Here is a 13,683-nt window from a genome sequence, read left to right on the forward strand (position 1 = left end):
GTATAAGGAAATAGGAGGCCATCAGATAATGGACTATCTCATACACAAGATTTTTTGCTCAAACCTCAAGGTAACCACTAAACAAATAATCAAAACAAAACTACATATAATAAACAAAAAGAAAACTAGAAGAGTCATAAGACAGAACAACCAAACTGAATTGGCAGTCCAAAACAAATGGGACAAGAAACAAAGGAAATGCAAAAGAACCAGAAAATAAGTGACAAAACAGCAACATTAAGCCCTCATATATCAATAATTACCCTAAATGTAAATGGATTGAACTCTCCAATCAAAAGATACAGAGTGGCAGGATGGATTAAAAAGCAAGACCCAACAATATGCTGCCTTCAGGAAACACATCATAGCACTAAAGACAAGCACAGGCTCAGAGTGAAAGGATGGAAGTCAATACTCCAAGCTAATGGAAAACAAAAGAAAGCAGGTGTTGCCATACTCATATCAGACAAAGTAGACTTCAAGATAAAACAGGTTAAGAAAGACAAAGAAGGGAAATATATAATGATAAAAGGGACACTCCATCAAGAAGACATATCACTTATAAATATATATGCACCCAACATAGGGGCACCAATGTACATAAAGCAACTATTAACAAACCTAAAGGAGACATCAACAACAGCACAATAATAGTAGGGGATCTTAACACCCCACTTACAGCAATGGATAGATCATCCAGACAAAAAGTCAATAAAGAAATATTAGACTTAAATGAAAAACTGGATGAGATGGATTTAGTAGACATATACAGAGCACTCCATCCAAAAACAGCTGACTACACATTCTTCTCAAGCGTGCATGGAACATTCTCTAGGATAGACCATATGTTGGGAAACAAAGCAAGCCTCAATAAATTTAAGAAGATTGAAATCATAACAAGCATCTTTTCAGACCATAAGGCTATGAAACTGGAAATGAATCATGAAAAAAAAACTGGGAAAGTGACAAAAATGTGGAGATTAAACAACATGCTACTGAACAACCAATGGATCATTGATGAAATTAAAGGAGAAATCAAAAACTATCTGGAAACAAACGAAAATGATAATATGCCATATCAAACCATATGGGATGCAGCAAAAGCGGTCCTGAGAGGGAAACTCATAGTGATACAAGCCCACCTTAACAAACAAGAAAAAGCCCAAATAGGCAACCTTAAATTACACCTAACAGAACTAGAAAAAGAAGAACAAACAAAGCCCAAAGCCAGCAGAAGGAGAGAAATAATAAAAATCAGAGCAGAAATAAATGAAATTGAGACCAAAAAAACAGTAGAAAGGATTAATGAAACAAAGAGTTTGTTCTTCGAGAAGATAAACAAAATCGACAAACCCTTAGCCAGGCTTACTAAGAAAAAAAGAGAAAAGGCTCAAGTAAATAAAATTAGAAATGAAAGAGGAGAAATTACAACAGATACCATGGAAATACAGAGGATTATAAGAGAATACTATGAGAAATCATATGCCAACAAATTGGACGATCTAGAAGAAATGGATAAATTCTTAGACTTATACAACCTCCCAAAATTGAACCAAGAAGAAATGGAGAATCTGAATAGACCAATAACAAGTAAAGAGATTGAAATAGTAATCAAAAACCTCCCAAAAAATAAAAGTCCAGGACCAGATGGCTTCTCCAGTGAATTTTACCAAACATTCAAAGAAGATTCAATACCCATCCTTCTCAAACTATTCCAAAAAATAGAGGAAGATGGAACACTTCCTAAATCATTCTACGAGGCCAACATCACCCTGATACCAAAACCAGGTAAAGACAATACAAAGAAAGAAAATTACAGGCCAATATCGCTGATGAACATTGATGCAAAAATCCTCAACAAAATATTGGCAAACCGAATACAACAATACATTAAGAAGATCATACACCATGATCAAGTGGGATTTATACCAGGGATACAGGGATGGTTCAACATCCGCAAATCAATCAACATGATACATCACATCAACAAAACAAAGAATAAAAACCACATGATCATCTCAATAGACGCAGAGAAGGCATTTGACAAGATACAACATCCATTTATGATAAAAACTCTCAATAAAATGGGAATAGAAGGAAAGTACCTCAACATAATAAAGGCCATATATGACAAACCCACAGCCAACATCATACTCAACGGGGAAAGACTGAAAGCCATTCCTCTGAGAACAGGAACGAGGCAGGGCTGCCCACTCTCACCACTCCTGTTCAACATAGTACTGGAGGTTTTGGCCAGAGCAATTAGGCAAGAAAAAGGAATAAAAGGAATCCAAATAGGTAACGAAGAAGTGAAACTCTCACTATTTGCAGATGACATGATTGTATATATAGAAAACCCTAAAGAATCTGTTGGAAAACTATTAGAAACAATCAACAACTACAGCAAAGTTGCAGGGTACAAAATCAATCTACAAAAATCAGTTGCATTTCTATATGCTAATAATTGACTAACAGAAAGAGAGCTCAAAAAGATAATACCATTTACAATTGCATCAAAAAGAATAAAATACCTAGGAATAAATCTTACCAAGGAGGTGAAGGACCTACACAATGAGAACTATAAGACATTATTGAAAGAAATCTATGATGACATAAAGAAATGGAAAAATATCCCATGCACTTGGATTGGAATAATAAACATAGTTAAAATGTCTATATTACCTAAAGCAATCTACAGATTCAATGCAATCCCAATCAGAATCCCAATGACATTCTTCACAGAAATAGAAAAAAGAATACTAAAATTTATATGGGGCAACAAAAGACCCCGAATAGCTAAAGAAATGCTGAAGAAAAAGAACAAAGCAGGAGGCATCACAATCCCTGACTTCAAAACATACTACAAAGCAATAGTAATCAAAACAGCATGGTACTGGTACAAAAACAGACACACAGATCAATGGAACAGAATTGAAAGCCCAGAAATAAAACCACACATATACGGACAGCTAATTTTCGACAAAGGTGCTAAGAACATGCAATGGAGAAAGGAAAGTCTCTTCAATAAATGGTGCTGGGAAAACTGGACAGCCACATGCAAAAGAATGAAAGTGGACCATGTGCTATCGCCATTCACAAAAATTAACTCAAAATGGATCAAAGACCTGAAGGTGAGACCTGAAACTATAAAACTCATAGAAGAAAATATAGGCAACACACTATTTGACATTGGTTTTAAAGGAATCTTTTTGGATGACATGCCTACCCAGACTAGGGAAACTAAAGAAAAAATAAACAAGTGGGACTTTATCAGATTAAAGAACTTTTATAAGACAAATGAAACCAGAATCAAGATGAACAGACAACCAACCAGCTGGGAGAGAATATTTGCAAAACATACATCTGACAGGGGGTTGATCTCCATAATATATAAAGAGCTCACACAATTGAACAACAAAAAAACAAACAACCCGATCAAAAAATGGGCAGAGTAAATGAAGAGACACTTCTCCAAGGAAGATATACAGATGGCCAAGAGGCACATGAAAAGATACTCAACATCACTAATCATCAGGGAAATGCAAATCAAAACAACACTAAGATACCACCTCATGCCCATTAGAATGGCTATCTAAGATACCACCTCACGCCCATTAGAATGGTTATAATCACCAAGACAAAAAACAACAAATGTTGGAGAGGATGTGGAGAAACAGGAACCCTCATACACAGCTGGTGGGAATGCAAATTGGTGCAGCCTCTATGGAAAACAGTATGGAGATTCCTCAAAGAATTAAAAATAGAGATGCCCTATGATCCAGCCATCCCAATACTGGGAATCTATCCAACGAACCTGAACTCAACAATCCAAAGAGGCTTATGCACCCCTATGTTCATTGCAGCATTATTCACCATAGACAAGAAGTGGAAGCAACTTAAGTGTCCCTCGACTGACGATTGGATTAAGAAAATGTGGTATATATATATACAATGGAATACTACTCGGCCATAAAAAAAGACAAAATTGTCCCATTTGCAACAACATGGATGGGCCTGGAGCGTATTATGTTAAGTGAAATAAGCCAGAAAGAGAAAGACAAACACTGTATGATCTCACTCATATGTTGAATATAAACCAACACACGGACAGAGAAAACTGGACTGTGGTTACCAGGGGCAGTGGGGGTGGGGGTGGGCACAAGGGGTGAAGGGAGTCATATATATGGTGATGGACAAACAAAAATGTACAACCCAAAATTTCACAATGTTAGAAACCATTAAAACATCAATAAAAAAATACAAAAAAAAAATAGAGCTGATGTCATGGAAGAATGAAATAGTGATTTAGAGGATAGAAATATTGAAATGCTTCAGGTGGTGGAGGAGAGAGAACTAAGATTAAAAAAAAATGAAGGAAATCTTTGAGAAATATCTGACTCAATTAGAAAAAGCAACATAAATATTATGGGGATTCTAGAGGGAGAAAGGAGAAGAGAGCTTGTTCAAAGAAACAATAGCTAAGAACTTCCCAAACCTGAGGAAGGAGCCTGACATACAAATACATGAAGCCAATAGAACTCCAAATTACATCAATGCTAAAAGATCTTCTCCAGATTATATAATAGCAAAACTGGGAAAAGTCAATTACAAATAAAAAAATATTAAGAGCAGCAAGACATAAGAAAATACCCTAGAAATGAAAAACAATCAGATTTTCAGGGAGCATCTCAGCAGACACAACACAGGCCAGGAAAGAATGGAATGATGTATTCAAAATACTGAAAGAAAAACATTCAGCCAAGAATACTCTATCCAGTGAAACTACCCTTCAGGTATGACGGAGAAATAAAAGTTTTCCCAGATAAACAAAGGCTGAGGGAGTTCATTGCCACTAGACCTTGCATACATGAAATGATCAAAGATGCCTTTATACATGAAACAAAAAACCAAATGTCTACAAAGCTTTGAGAAAGGAGATAAATAGACAGACAAAATCATAAAACTGAAGCTCTCTTTCAGAACAAGGTAGCAAATAATTATAACTTAACAGATAAAAGGAAGGAAATCATAAACACTTCACCATAGTCAGAAACTCATAACAGAAAACAGAATAAGATGTGACAAGAATAACTCAGAAGAGGAAGAGGAAAGTGATGGAACTTGTTTAGGCTAATGGAGATAAGAAACTATCAGAAAATGGACTATCTCATCTATGAGATATTTTATACAAACCTCACAATAAGCACTAAACAAAAAATCAGATCAGAGCCACAATTCATAAAAAAGAATAAAAAACAGAGAAAATCACCAAAATGAAATGGCAGTCAGAAACACAAAGGAAGAGAAACAAGGGAAACATAGAACAGGAAAATAAGAGATAAAATGGCAGTATTAATGCCTCATATATCAATAACTTCTTTAAATATAAATGGACTGAATTCTCCAATCAAAAGACACAGAATAACTGGATGAATTAAAAAACAAGACCCAACAATATGCTGCATCCAGGAAACACATCTCAGCTCTACTGACAAGCATAGGCTCAGAGTGAAGGGATGGAAGATGATACTCCAAGCAAATGGCAAACAAAATAAAGCAGGTGTTGTCATACTTATATCAGATGGAGTAGATTTCAAGATAAAAAAAGACAATGAGAAACAAAGAGGAGCAGTATAAAATGATAAAAGAGACTTTCCACCAAGAGGAAATAACATTTCTCGATATATATGCACCTAACACAGGAGGACCAAAGTATATAAAGCAAATGCTAACAGATGTAAAAGGATTAATTAACAGCAACACAATAACAGTAGGGGACCTCCACACCCCGCTTACATCAATGTATAGATCATCCGGACAGAAAGTCAACTAGGAAATAGTGGATGTAAATGAGACACTGGATCAGATGGACTTCATAGATATATAGAGTGTTGCATCCAAAAACAGCAGAATACACATTCTTCTCAAGTGCACATGGAACATTCTCAAAGATAAACCATATGTTGGAAAACAAGACAAGTTTCCATAAATTTAAGAAGACTGAAAACATATGAAGAATCTTTTCATCATCAGTGCCATGAAACTAGAAATCAACTACAAGAAAAAAGCTGGCAAGTGACAAATATGTGGAGACTAAACAACATGTTACTTAAAAACTACTGGATCAATGAAGAAATCAAAGGAGAAATTTAAAAAAACCTGGAGACAAATGAAAATGAAAATACATCATACCAACTCTATGAGATGCAGCAAATGTGGTCCTAAGAGGGAAATTCATAGTAATATGGGGTTACCTCAATAAACAAAAAAAATATCAAAAAAGTAATCTGAAACTACAGCAAAGACAGAATTAGAAAAAGAAGGAAAAAAAAGCCCAAAGTCAGCAGAAGGAGGGAAGCAGTGAAAATTAGAGTAGAAATAAATGAAATACAGACTAAAAAAGAAACAGAAAACAATAGAAAGGATCAATGAAACAAACAGTTGGTCCTTTGAGAAGATAAAGAAAATAGACAATCCCTAGCCAGACTCACAAAGAAAAAAAAAAAGAAGGCTCAAATAAATAAAATTAAAATTAAAGAGGAGAAATTACAATGGATACCACAAAAATACAAAAGATTATAAGAGAATACTTTGAAAAACTATATGCCCACAAATCGGATAACCTAGAAGAAATCAATAAATTCTTAGACTCGTACAATGTCCCAAAACTGAATCAAGAAGAAATAGAGAATCTGAATAGACCAATAACAACTAAAGAGATGAAAACAGTAATCAAAAACCTCACAAAAAACAAAAGTCAAGGACCAGATGGCTTCTCTGGAGAATTCTACCAAACATTCAAAGGAGATTTAATACCTATCCTTCTCAAACTATTCCAAAGAATTGAAGAATATGGAACACTCCATAACTCATTTTAAGAGGCCAGTATTACCCTGATACCAAAACAAGGCAAGGACAGCAGAAAGAAGGAAAATTATAGACCAATATCGTTGATGAACATAGATGCAAAAATCCTCAACAAAATATTGGGAAACAAAATACTGCAATACATTTAAGGATCATACACCATGATAAGTGGAATTTATACCAGGGACACAGGGATGGTTCAACTTCCGCAAATCAAAAAATATAATACACCATACTAATAAAATTAGGAATAAAAATCACATGATCATCTCAATAGATGCAGAAAAGCATTTGACAAGATCCAACATTCATTTATGATAAAAACTCTCAATAAAATGGGTACTGAAGGAAAGTACCTCAACATAATAAAAGACATATATGACAAACTCATAGCCAACATCATGGTTAACAGTGAAAAACTTAAAGCCATCCCTCTGAGAACAGGAACAAGATAAGCATGCCCACTTTTGCTACTCCTGTTTAACATAGTACTGGATATTTGGCCAGAGCAATTAGGCAAGAGAAAGGAATAAAAGGAACATAAATTGGAAAGGAATAAATGAAAATATTGCTGTTTGCAGATGACATGATTCTATGTATAGAAAACCCTACAGAATCCATCAGAAATTATTAGAAATAATCAACAACTACAACAAAGTTGCAGGGTACAAAATCAACTTACAAAAATCAGTTGCATTTCTATACACTAATAACAAACTTGTAGAAAGAGAAGTCAAGAATACAATCCCACGTACAATCACAATAAAATATCTAGGAATAAATTTAACCAAGGAGGTGAAAGATCTATACACTGAAAACTATAAGACATTATTGAAAGAAATTGTAGAATATATAAAGAAATGGAAAGATATTCCATGCTCATGTATTGGAAGAATAAGCATAGTTAAAATGCCCATATTACCTAAAGAAATCTACAGACTGAATGCAATCCCAATCAGAATCCTGATGAAATTCTTCATGGAAATAGAATAAAGAATCATAAAATTTATATGGAACAACAAAAGACCCAGAATAGCAAAGCAATCCTGAGAAAAAAGAACAAAGCTGGAGGCATCACAATCCCTGACTTCAAAATATACTACAAACATATAGTAATCAAAACAGCACAGTGCTGGCACAAAAACAGACACACAGATCAGTGGTACAGAATTCAAAGCCCAGAAATAAAATGACACATCTATGAACAGTTAATCTTGGACAAAGGAGCCAAGAATATACAATGGAGAAAGGAAAGTCTCTTCAATAAATGGTGTTGGGAAAACTGGACAGCCACACGCAAAAGAATGAAAATAGACCATTATCTTGCACCATACACAAAAATTAACACAAAATGGATTAAAGACTTGAAAGTAGGACCTGAAACCATAAAACTCTTAGAAGAAAATATAGGCAGGACACTCTTTGACGTTGGTCTTAGCAGCATCTTTTTGAATACCATGTCAACTCAGACAATGGGAACAAAAGAAAAAATTAACAAGTGGGACTACATGAGACTGAAAAGCTTTTTCAAGGCAAAGGAAACCATGGAAAAAAGAAAAATCAACTTACCAACTGGGAGAAAATACTTGCAACCCATATATCTGACAAGGGGTTATTTTCCAAAATATATAAAGAACTCATACAACTCAGCAACAAGAAAACAAACAACCCAATCAAACAATGGGCAGAAGATGTGAACAGATCTTTTCAAAGAATATATACACATGGTCAACAGACACATAAAAAGATGTTCAATATCACTAATTATTAGGTAAATGCAAACTAAAGCTACAATGAGATATCACCTTACACCTGTCAAAATGGCTATAAATACAAAGACAAAAAATAACAAATGTTGGAGAAATGTAGAGAAAAGGAACCCTCATACACTACCTGTGGGAATGAAAACTGGTGCAGCCACTATGGAAAACAGTATGGAGATTTCTCAAAAAATTAAAAATAGAAATACCATACAATCCAGCCATCCCACTACTGAGTATTTACCCATAGAACTTGAAATCAACAAGCCAAAGAGATTTATGCACCGATATGTTTATTGCAGCATTATTCACAATAGCCAAGATGTGGAAGCAACACAAGTGCCCTTCTACAGATGAATGAATAAAGAAGATGTGGTATATATCTATACAATGGAATACTACTCAGCTATAAAAAAAGACAAAATTGTCATTTTGAATAACATGGGTGAACCTTGAGGGTAAGATGTTAAGTGAAATAAGCCAGACAGAGAAGGCCAAATACTGCATGATTTCAATCATATGTGGAAGATAAAGAAACACATGGATAAAGAGAACAGATTAGTGGTTACCAGAGGGGAAGATGGCTGAGGAGTGGGTGAAAGAGGTAAAGGGGCATATATGTATGGTGACGGAGAAAAATTAGACTTCTGGTGGTGAGTGCTATACAGTCTACACAGAAATTGATAAATAATAATGTACACCTGAAATTACACAATGTTGTAAACCATTATGATCTCAATAACATAATTGAAAAAAGAATAAACATACCCAGCATACAAAAAAAGATACAAGAAAACATAATCCATTAAAAAGTGGAAAATAAATTGGCAGAAAATGTTCCTGAACAAGCACAGGCATTGGACTAAGTAGACAAAGAGTTTTAAAAGAACTGTCTTATATATGCTGGTATTGCTGAAGGTAAATTTCAACAGAGAATTAGAAGAAATCAAGTAAATCACATAAGAATAAGTGATAATATCAGAAAATATATGGAAATTATGGAGACTAAGAAACAAAAAGAAAAAAATGAAGTGTAAACAGATCCTAAAGGACTTATAGGAGACCATCATGTGGACAAATATACATATTTTCAGAGTCCCAAATGTTGAAGAGAGAGACAATGGAACAGACAGGTTATTTGAAGAAATAATGAACAATGACTCCCAAAACTGGATGTAAGACATGAATAATCAACAAATCCAAGAAGCTCAAAGAATTACCAGTAGGAAAAACTCAAAGGTATCCACACCCACATACATTATAATCAAACTGTCAAAAAACAAAGACAAGAGACTATCTTGAAGCAGTAAAGGAAACATGACTCAGCAGGTACTAAGGGATCCTGGGTAAGATTATCAACAGATTTCTCATCAGAAACTATGGACAATATAAGGCAGTGGGGTGATGTATTTAAAGAGCTGAAAGAGAAAAAACCTGTCAAACAATATCTATGTCAGGTAAAATTGTCCTTCAATAATGAGGGAGTAATTAAGACAATCTCAGATAAACAAAAGCTGAAAGCGTTTGTTATCATTAGAGCTGCCCTACAAGAAATGTAAAGGGAGTCATTCAGGTTCAGATGAAAGGACACTAGACAGTAACTCAAAGTCGTATGAAGATATAAAGACCTCCAGTAAAGGTAAATATATGGGAAAATATAAAATTATGTAATTTCATAATTTTAGTTTACAAATCTTTTTCATTTCTACACGATTTAAAAGATTAATTCATAAAAGAAATTATGCATCTATGTTAATATGTATCCGATATATCAAGATGAAATCAATGACATCAATAACATTAATTGGGAGAGGGGAATAAAGCTCTATAGGAGTAGAGTTGTTGTATGGCATTGCTGTTAAATGTTATCAATTCAATATAGATTGTTATAACTTTACAATGTTACTTGTAATCCCCATGGCAACCACAAAGTAAATAACAATAGAATATACACAATTGTAAAGGAGAAGAGAATCAAAACACGTCACAACCAAAAATCATTGAAACACAAAGAAAGTAGCAATGGAGGAAATAAGGGACTTATGTCATATAGGAAAATAATAAAAATATAAGCTTTTTGCTATCAGTAATTACTTTAAATATAAATAAACTCCTCCAATCAAAAGGTATAGATTGGCAGAATGTATTTACAAAATAACAGGATCAAGTATATTCTCTGTAAGAGACTCACTTTGGACCTAAGGACACAAATAGTTTGAAAGGGAAAGACGGTAAAAGATATTCCATGTATAAATCAACCAAAAGACAGCTGGTGTGGCTACTCTAGTATCAGAAAAAAAATTTACAACAGAAATTGTGACAAGAGAAAAAAAGGATATTATATGTTAATAAAAGTGTCAATCTGCCAGAAATACAGAACAAATACAAACTTATATGTACCAAACATCGAAGTTCCAAAATATGTGAAAACCACATTGACAGAAATCAAGGGAGAAATAGACACCACTATGAAACTACTTGGAAACTTCAATACCTCACTTTCAACAGTGGATAAAAGAACCAGGCAGAAGATCCATAGGGAAATAGAAAAGAGAGTACTATGAACAATTGTATGCCAACAAATCAAGACATCTTGATGAAACGGAAAATTCCTAGAAGCACGTCAGCTACAAAGACTGAATCATGCAGGAATAGAAAATTGGAATAGACCTATAACTATTAAGGAGATTGAAGCAGTAATTAAATACTTCCCAACACAGAAAAGCCCAGGACCAGACTGCTTCACTACTGAATTCCACCAACCCTTTAAAGCAGAATTACCAACAATAAATCTTAACTCTTGCAAAAAACTGAAGAGGAGAGAATACCTACTAACTCATTCTATGAGGCCAGCATTACACTGATACAAACCAGACAAAGAAATTACAAGAAAATCAACTAAAGATAAATATTCCATATGATTTGAGAATTAAAAATTCTCAAAAAAAATACTAGAAAAGTGAATTCAGCAGCATACTAAACATTTTATACCGTGAAGAAGTGGGATTCCTTCACAGAATGCCAGGCTTGTTCAACACACAAAAATTAGTAAATGAAATACACCTTATTAACAGGATGAAGGAAAAACCACATGATCATCTCAATTCATGTGGAAAAAGCACTTGACAAAACTCAACACCCTTTCATGAGAAAAAACACTTAACAAACTAGAAATAGAAAGAATCTTCCGAAACATAATGAAATCCATGCATGAAAAAACCACAACTAACATCATACTCAATGGTGAAAGACTAAAAGCATTTCCCCTTAAAATAAATAAAATGAAAAATTTGTCTTTTTGCCACTCATAGTCAACATAGTATTGAAAGTTCCAGTTATAGTAGTAAGACAATAAAAAGAAATAATATGCATCCAAAATGGGAAGGAAGAAGAAAAATTGTCTCTGTTCCAAGATGACATGATCTTATGTGTAGAAAACCCTAAAAATCAAGCAACAAACAGTTGGAACTAATAAACAATCTCAGCAAAGGTACAGGATACAAAATCAACACAGAACAATCAATTACATTTCTATACACTAAAAATGAACAATGTATAGCATGATAGAGAATACTATAGCATGATAAAGAATAAAATACTTTGGAATAAATTAACCAAGTAGGCAAAAGACTTGTATAATCAACACTACAAAGTTATATGAATAAATTTAAAAATATGCAAATATATGCAAAGACAATCATATTTATAAATGAAAGATAATATTAGTATGGCAAAACTAATGTAAGTGATTTACATATTCAATGGAATCTTTATATGTATCCCAACAGCCAGGTATAGCTCCTCTCTTCATACAGTAGATCACCTGAACCCCCATGTATTGACCCTATTAAGATAAACCAGGTTAGAAGGTCCAAGAATCACTCACCATCAGTGAGGAGGTTGTCCAGAAGAGGGTGGTCCCAGTGACTACTTCAACTTGGGGATGTTGAGGATTTGCCGCATGATCTAAGTTATAGAGACTACAAATTGATGAAACTGGGATAAAGAATATACTAGTTGATATTCCACAGCCTGACCTTCCCCTGTGCCCTCTTTGATGGTGAATGGTGTTTGAATTTCACCTGCAAAATTTTTTTCTTTAGTCAGCTCTCTAATTACACAACCTCTCTGCCATCTGTCCCACTGAAGTCATTCACTCAAATGGCAGGTGTCCTGTCAGAATATTGTTATATATTAACAGCCACATACACTCAAGGGGAACTAGAGTGTTACTAGTACCAGTTTGAGGTTACCTATTTCTCCTTTTTGAGGAATTCAGCATTTTCCAATGCAATGAGCTAGTGTCTAACCATAACCCTATTTTAATCTTTGCTTTGGTCACACTGCACTCTGAGTATTAGCTTCTGAATAAACATAGGAAGGAAGCACTTGTTGGGATGAGGTCCTAATATGAAGAACATTAAACTTATTATAGTGTTGAGAGATATATATATATATATAGAATCTGTCTGGATTAATATTAAAATCAATTCCATTTTTCTCTACTCCTTCACAGACCTGAGTCATGGTCAGTTTTCCGTGCTTTGGGAAGGGATAGTGGTTGTTATTTTCACTAGTTTCTGAAATTAAAGAAATTTCAAAGTTTCTATTCTCTTCATTTTCTAGAGAATTATAATATGGGTAGAGAGATTTGCTCCTAGTTAGCAATATTGATAAATGGGTTTCCAACATCAAATATAGACCATAGATATTTTAAGTCTGCCTTATAAATAATCAACATCAGTTAACTATTTGCAAGAGTTAGAATAGTATTAGGTATAATTTCTAATACAATAGAATAGGTAGAATTTCTGATTACAGCTATAATGAAGATAAAGAAGTTAATTCAATTTCCTGAACTACAGCCTCTGAGAGAGAACAGATGCGGATTTGGGCAAACTAGTGGAAAGCTTCTCTGCCATTCTCATTGTCAGTGCCAAGGTCACAGACACACAGCTTGTACCAACTAAGCAAAGGACCCCCACCCACCCCCTACACCCCGGTGCTATGGAACCCTGTTCTGAATTGGTAAGATTTGGACCTCAGCCCAACCAGC

This window comes from Diceros bicornis, chromosome 36, assembly GCF_020826845.1.
Source record: "Diceros bicornis minor isolate mBicDic1 chromosome 36, mDicBic1.mat.cur, whole genome shotgun sequence".
Lineage (NCBI taxonomy): Eukaryota > Metazoa > Chordata > Mammalia > Perissodactyla > Rhinocerotidae > Diceros > Diceros bicornis.